This window comes from Poeciliopsis prolifica, unplaced genomic scaffold, assembly GCF_027474105.1.
Source record: "Poeciliopsis prolifica strain line A6 unplaced genomic scaffold, Auburn_PproV2 SCAFFOLD269, whole genome shotgun sequence".
NCBI classification, from domain to species: Eukaryota; Metazoa; Chordata; class Actinopteri; order Cyprinodontiformes; family Poeciliidae; genus Poeciliopsis; species Poeciliopsis prolifica.
Genome location: NW_026562644.1, coordinates 47,464 through 56,127, shown reverse-complemented (window position 1 = coordinate 56,127; position 8,664 = coordinate 47,464).

The window sequence follows — 8,664 nt, the reverse complement described above, 5'->3', positions numbered from 1 at the left end:
TTAGATGCTTTTCTTTAAATCCAGTTCAATTCAATAATACTTCATTACTCCCAAAGGAAATGAAATGTTGCTGAAACTCATATTAAATCGAGATTTAATTTTTAAGATTTAAGACGCAACAATTTAATGTGTCGTAAATCCGACTGAACTTCAGCTTTTATTAAACTTCCACCTGGAATTTTTATTTTGTTTGCAAAACTTCCTGAAAGCAGCATGTTAACTATCACATGCCGACTTCTGTTTTGATCTGCGGCTTTGAATCCTTATGAAACACGCTGAAGTTTTTACGTGACAAAATGTGACACGTTAATGACAGTGCGAGTCTGCGAACCATGTTATTATCATCGCGTTCTGGTGCCGTTTTCCCTCCACCTCCCTGACCCCTCTCTTTTTCAGTCTCTCTTTTTCAGTCTCCTTTTGTGACGCCGTTCCTACCTTCATCCTCTCTCCAGTTAGGAATCATTTTCTGTTTCAAAAGCACGCTGACTGGAAAAGCGTCTCTCTGACGGCGAGACATTCACGGGATGTCAGACATGAATAAGTGGATCCAGTCACCGTCGCCATCTTTCATCTCCCTGATGAACCAAGTCTTTATGCACCAAGTGGTGAACAGTCCTTGGGAGGAATCAAATACTCCTGTGATGTGCTATAATTACACCACGTCATCGTCAGGCCCGTTAACCCGCTAAGTGATTCCTGAACGGCGCACGGACTGTCAACATGTCTCCGCGCAGGAGTGTGAGGCCGTTATCGGGTGTTACTGGAAGACTCTTCCTCTCTTTCTTTATTGTGCCCTGCAGAACTCACCAAAAGTGCTGATGAGATGTTTGTGAGAGGAGATAAGCTCGTGTTTAGGGTTTGTCTCCCTAGATAAAACAAGACAAAGTAGGGCTCTTAGAAGCTGGAAGCTTCACTTTTAGAGAATGCAAGGTCACCGATTCACTGTGGGGGGTTTTTCTTGTCAACTTCTCAACTTGAGGGGATGTGTTTGGTTTTTTTTTTTGCTTTGCTTTTCTCTTTAACCTCTCACAGCTTTCTGACGCAGACCTGGGAGAGCGACGTGTTTGTAAGCGGCCTTTCTGGTTTGTCAGACTGCAAAATGCAGTGGCACTCGAGTTCAGCGATGAGTGGAAACGTGACGAATAATGCTCCTCGTCCAGCAGGACGTGATGCTGCGCAGTCGACCGTCTGAATAAACCACAGGCAAGACTTCAACAACGTCAAAGCGTCAGGATGTAATTGACTTATCGAGGCCTGAAAGTGAGCTTTCAGAATCAGTGGCATGTCTGTCTCAGATGTCGAAAAAGGGCACGAAACAATAGAAAATAAAACAACACCAATCTACAGAGCGGTAAACCCAGGGCTGCAGGGTGTTAAGGCTGGTTTGGGTGCTAGAAAAAAAATCTATAAATAAATATACTGCAAGAGCTAATCAAGTTTGTAGTTGGTTTTTGTGATTTCCAGTCGGTGGGGTGTGAGCATCAACTGTGTTGTGTACAAACTAGGAAATATGGCCAACATGCAAGTGATATGGACTGTTTGATTTCACATAAATTGTCATTTTCTAATGCATCAATTTCTGACTAGATGCATTAGACTGATGCAGTACTGAAAAATACATGTAGCAGTCCAAGATTAAGTTATTTACTCTACAGTGATTCTTGTGCAGTTTGAATTTGTGAAATCTATGTGCGAAAACAAAAAAAGAAATTAATATTCTTAACTTTGCCTAAAATAATTTAAATTTCATCTTGTGAACCAAATATGGTGGATTTTTCATTGGACAAAAGGATAAGCTGGCATATGGGAGGCAGTCATTCAAGAAAGAACAGCCAAAACATTAAATCTTGACATTTAAGTGAGTTCCTGTTAAAATGTCAGCTTAAGACACAATACTCTGCAGGTTATTAAATTAAAGGTTTTCACAGACAAGTCACATCTCATCAGGTCTTAATTCTATTATCAACTCCAAAATTGTGGCATTGATAATGAGTTCATTCACTGGAAGATTATTTCACTAATGACAAGATATTTCTCCCATAACTGAAATAATCCGTCAACGAAACAGAATTATGTTTTCATCAATAGTAGAAAGTTACTGACTTACTGAAGTGCAGCTAAATACTCCAAAAGAAATGGTTTGTTTACAGCTACGAAATGGATTTAGAAGGTTATAAAAAGGTAATGCGTTGGTATCAAAGGGTCAGAGGTCGGTCAAGCTGAATGTTAGTCCACTACTCTGCATGCAACAATATTCAAAACATCATATTATGAATTTAAAGACGGCATTGACTCAATGTAATGTTTTGATTGTTGATTGAATTTGTGTTTGTTATGTAAAGCACTTTGAAATGCCTTGCTGCTGAAATTGAATATTTTGCAAGCTGGAAGATATTTGTCAAACAAACACTGGTGAATTGTGACAATAAGCTTCATCTCACAGGCAAGCACCATGCTATATTTTTTTTACTTTAGGACACAATGAAGTCCTTAATTCATTATTCCATGAACGAGAGCGAGGTGCTCTAGATGACACACATCAAAACATTTTTTTTTTTAGATCAGCCCTCTGGTTTGTAGGTCATCTTTAGCAAGCCACATCTCTGCAGTCATAGTTTTCTCAGAAAGGAATTGAGTTCTTTGCATCGCTGCCGCTTCCTCGTGAACACTGTGCTTCATTGTTCCAGCACCTTGTCCATGATGAGGATTTAAATGCCTAGAAGTTGCCTTGGATATCACATTAAAACCTGACAAAATGTCTTGGAAGTGTAATTTAACCCACTTGTTCAGGACTGGGTAATAATGAGCCACTTAAACACAAATAAAGTTTTGGATTACTTTGTCAAGTCTCTTAGAATTATTATTATTTTAAATCATACACACTTACAAGAGCTCTTAACTTTCTTTCAGGACAAAGCAAATGGATATCTCGCTGATTAAGAATTACATTTAATTAATGTTTACTTTAATAAATCACTTTTCGAACAGACAAATGATGTATTGTGGTGCTTGAATGAAATCCTGTCGCTGTTTCAGAAACTTTCCTGAACCTCTCGAGCCAACAAGGTCAGAGGAGTCTGCCTGTGAGAGACTCTGAGCCCCCGCATGATATCCTGTTCGCCTCTCCAAACGCGTCTCTTACCCTAAGCGAATATCTCCTCTTCGCTCCGTCTTCCGTCCGACGCCGCAGCGACGCTACGACATAGTTCTCGCCGTTTGTTCAGAAAGGTCCGACAAAATCCATCGTTTCTCTGAGTTTTTCGCCCCGCGGACTGAGAGGCGCACCTGACTCGACACCCGCGCGCGCGCGAGACTGAACATGACGCGACGCTCACGCGCGCACGTCTTTCCTCGCCCCCGCCCACTTCCTCGAGACATACCCTAGGAGTTTGTTTTTGTCCAAAACAAATACTTTGAGGTCTTCTTAGTCTCTTGTTACCTGATTTTGCGGCCCGTGAGCGTTACTTTGTGATACCTGGTAAGTTGGTGCGGCTTCTGTCGAGACGCTGCGTTGATGATCACGCAGCGCTCCCCTTGGGCGTGGGCGGCATGTCTGAATCCCCTTTATTTATAGACCCAAATCTGCAACGACAAAGAAGGCAGCCTACGTCTTCCCACGGTACGCGTGAAGTCCCAGAGGAGAAACCGTGAAAAGGCCAAATAAAGTTGTGTTATAATGCCTTAAACCTGTAAAGTTAGTCGGAAGGATGACTTCTGTGAGCAATTCATTTATCTTGCCGGAGATTCTCAATTCTAGTTATGAACTTTTGACTGGACCATTGTAAGACCTGACTTTACTTGGTGAAGACCAAATGGTTTATCAAAACAAAACAAACAAAAAAAAAACAAATTATAATAATAATTGTAAAAATGCATATGTTGCTTCAAAAATGCCAGTGTTTGCAGTTTTTACAAGGCATTTTCATTAAAATGTATGCCAAAAATTATATGAAGAATGACACTTATAGTGTAAGAAACAGTCTTTTCTGTTGTTGTTGTTTGTGTGAGTTGGTTGCAATTTTGGCAAATGGCATCAACAAGAGTGCATACACTCTTGTTGATGCCATTTTCTATTTAAAAAAATAATAATTAATTAAAGTCCCACTGAAGAGAATGTATTAATCATAGAAACAAAAGTAAAGCAGTTCTTTCATTTAAACCAATTTCTTCTAGAAGGTGTCAACAAATTAAGAGTAAAGTCTCTTGTGTGGAAATAAGCAGATTGTGTTCAGCCAGTCCAAAGGCAAAATGGCTCTTCTGGTTGTGGAGATTACTGACCCCAGTCTTTGAATCATCCTTGACCAGCTTCTCTGCTCCAGATGAAGAAAAAACCACGCATATGCCAGCCACACCACTAAATGTTTACCGTTGGATACTCATTTCAGCGAAATATAGGATGTCTGTTTCCCACCAAACACATAAAATCGTGATGCTCCTTGTTTACTAATGTTCAGCACCGACCACCTGAGGCGGAACAGCTGCATTTTCAGTGAAGCCAACTTACACACAGGTGTACTACATGTACCGGTTATGTGATTTCTGAAGGCAAGCTGTTTAATTTATTTGGCTGCATTTGAATTTGGGTGAACAAAGTGGGCTGAATAAAAAAACAAAACATAACATTCTTTAAGATTTTTATGTATCAAGAGTTTGAGAATCCTGCTCCAGTGTTTCTTCAATGACTCTTATAGCGACTGTCAGAAAACTGGATGTTATTTCATGAGCTCGATAAATGTGTGACATGACCGTATTACTGGGAAACGGTAAAGGAGCTATTTTAGGATTTCTCACAGAGCCCCTACATCTGTCTTCTGCATAGTTGGTGGAATAACATCAGTTGCAAAAACCAAAAAAGAGCATCGCTGCTTTCTGACTGTTTCACACTGCAGACTGAGACACGTGTGGGCGTCCGGGGCCTCAAAGGAAGCGGTTGAAAATAAGTGACACTGGAGACAAAGGTTAATGAGTGACGTGGAAACTGTTTCCATTTTAAGTGAGATTTTTTTTTCTTTTGTTTTTTTCCCCCCGAATGCTGATGGACGTAACTCACGCTGCCTCATTCTCGGGGGCTGATTGTCTCCCTCCAGAGTCGATAGCCGGCCCGACTCGTCGCTCTGGTCCTTGCTAAAAATGGAGGCTTTAAAACCAATTACCTTCCAACTTCTTGTCAGGAGTTTAATACTCCTCTCAGTCATGGACTTCTTTGACCTCCTAATTTAATTTAAGTCCCAACACAGCCCACTTTTTTTTTTTTTTTTGCCTCCAATATGTTTACTGGAGCACATCACATTTGCTGAATTTAACAGACTGAAAAACAATTAGGAAGACCATTTGTGTGTGCGCTCATTTGCTACGCGCACACACACACACACACACACACACTGGGCGACGTGTCTCCCCACACCGACGTGCCGGGCAGTCTGCTCACGGAGGGGGGGATGGACAGATGGACAGAACCGGTCCTGCTCATTCTCGCCGCCTCACACCCATCAGCAGTTTGCTGCTGAGAGGACTGTTGTCATGGCGATGACCAAACGGTGGCCTTCATGGGTAATGCAAAAAAAAAAAACAACAAAAAAAACCCTCACACCTCACTACCTGAAACTCAAAGGCTGATATTTCAACAACAGATGACCAAAAAGACCAAAATAAATCAGAAATGATGTCAGAAGTTGAAGGTACTGCTATTTGTTTTGTGCCAATCCTCATTTACCTTAAAAGTTAGAGCAAAAATATGCAAAAGGCGCCGTTTGTGCTTTTTGCAATGCACAGATTAAGCCAAATGGCAAATATGTACTTGAAAATCAGTCGTGAGTTTGTTTTTTCCCAGAGGAAAATGAATATCACACATTTAAAAAGATCAGCCGGCCCAGTTAATGCTCAGTAGAAGGTTTTCTGTTTTTAATCAAAGATAAGCGCATGTCATCCAAAAACACAGAAAATCACTATGAGCTTCAGATAAAATCAAAGCGTAGATACCATTTTTTAATATGTTAATAATATATTTCTAATATGTTTTAAATGCATTCCGGACCATATAAGACTTTTATGAAATCCTGGAACCAAAGACATTCACTTTCTTTGACCTTCTTACCTCATTGGAAAAATAAAAGGGATAAAAAGATTTAACCCTTTTTGTGTTTTTTGTGTTGTGTCCCGTTCCATAACAGGATGGCAACACAGTATTTCCCCCACTTTTCTCTCTGTTGGAATGAAAACATTACTTGCCTCCTGCATCCCTGATTCTTGTGTAGCTGAAAAGACACAAATCTAGCTTTCCATCTCCCTCTTTTTTTCTCTCTGTCCAAAGGAGTCTCAGCCTGTCGTTACTCTGAGGACGGAGAGGAGATAGCAGGACTCTGTCAAACAAACTTGGATATTTGGGCTCTGGAGCCGTCTGGATCCCGGCCCAGGCTACATCTCAGTGTAACAGCACATAAAAGGAAGATGTTGCTTGCCAGGTTCAATCGGGCTCTCCAGGGGAGGATAATAGAACCGTTTCTTTAGGCTTTCTCCCAACAATGTTCGCAGAGGGGAAAGAAAGGGGGCTTGAGAAATCTGCAGGCGGGCAAAACAGGTGATGCTGGTGAAAACTAAACTGGCTTTTCCAGGTCTTACTTGCAGTGCTGATCGGAGTGTTGGATGGAGGAGACTTGAAGAAAAATGAACTTCACATTCCTGGGATGCTGTAGAGATAACCAGATTTTAGACCTTCTCAAAGCTCCGAGTTGTCCAGCAGACATCCAGTATGTCAGCTACTTCTTTAAGTAGACAGGTGAAGATGTGAAAATTAAGAGAAAACCACTGACAGAACTATAAAAAGGAGTCTGTTTTCAAATCAGAAAATCTTCTAAAGTCTAGAATTCTCAAACTATATAATGTAAGTAGAATTTAATTTAATACACTTTAAGCACGAACATGAGCAAAATTAGCATGAAATTAACAACTATTTGCCTTCGCCCTCTGGTCAAGCATTGTTGACCAGAGGAGAAAACGACAAGCTATGGCACATGGTCCTCCTTGATGATCCCATGAGAAGAAAGAGATGTGTCGTATTAGGTTACAAAAACTGTTGGCTGACACAGTTATCTTCCCTCATAATTAATTCTCTCTGGTAACAGGGTCTCTCATGTGGTGAGAGAAGATACTTTTGGAAAACAACTTTTGCAATATTTTTGCAACCTTTGTGCTGCTCGCTCAGCACTCCTCTCTCCTGGTTTTGGCTCTGGATCAGCAGCAAGCACAGCGCCTGTTGCTTCCTGTGTGAAAGCAGCCAAATAGGACCAGCAGGCCTCATGAGCGTTGCCAGGTTGTCTAATTATGACATCAAACCACTGCTTGTATTTTACCTCCTTGGTTCTTTAGTCAATTTATTTCTTTGATGGAATAATGACAAGTTGAATGCTAGTACGTGGGGGGCCAGTGGGGGAGCTGCTTAAAAAACTTACCTGCCAAGTTCTGCCTTATAAATTGTTTTTACAACCACCATCTTTAAGCCAAACAATACATCATAGCATGGCTCACTAGCAACTTCTAAACCTTCTCTTTCTCTCTTTTGTCAAAATGTATCCAACCACTCTAACTTTATCTGATGCTCCTTACTTGTCCAAAGCCAATTGTTTTGGATATCTGACTGCTGATTTCAAACTATAAAGTGAATTTATCCACTTTATAGCTTGAGTATTCCACCTGTCTTCCTCTCATCCAAACCAAATTAATCTGTCTTGCTTTCATTCTCTACTCAAGGCTTTCCTGCACATGACCCTTACTCTCAATGTATGTAACAAAATCATTTGCAAACAACATAATCCATGGTTTCTCCCGGCTGATGTCGTCTGTTACCCTGTGGACAACTGTTGCAAACAAGATGGGGTACACGGTTTGTTTCCATTGTTCTCTACTATGTTTTTAAGCATTATGTTGGATTACTTAACGATTTATGACACTACGTTGTCATATAGTTAAAGTTTATACGTTTAAATAGGGTTTAAGATATCACAAGTGATTGTCAAAACTGAAAGTATCCTGCTGATGCTACAAGAAAAGGAGTGGAAACTATTTATACAAGCGTTTCCTAAACTTTATTGAATAAGACCCACTTTACTGCTTGTTTTTTCATTGCTACCATTGTAGTAAGCATTTTAAAGCAGTAGTACCACAGGGCCTGGGCAATGTCATGAAAAATTATTAGCCTCCATTGAAAAAATGTTCGATTAAAAAGAGTTTGTAGAAGTTGGAATTCAAAGTGGAAAATTCTAAAGGTTTACCATTATTCTTGACGGAAATGTCCAATATGGATACCTCGTAAATTGCGATAGGTCCTGTGAAAAGTATTATATTTGCATGTCAAATTATTTCAATCTTTCACAGACACATTATTTAAAGATCTCATTTAGCAGAGATTTTGCTAGACTATTTGAACGTCCAAGATGAAGAAACATGCCATGCTAACAACTTGTATTGCTGACAGTTAGTCTGGTAAGTGAACATAATCATTAACAAATCGCATAGTTTGGAAAGTTGAACTGGAAGATGATCAAGTTGGATTTGACATCATCCTGAATATTTAAGTTCCAACTTAGCAGAACAGCATGTTTAGACGCAAGCATTTGTCTGTGGTTTGCTCTTGTCCACCTCAGTTCATACAAACTCTTTTTATGTTTT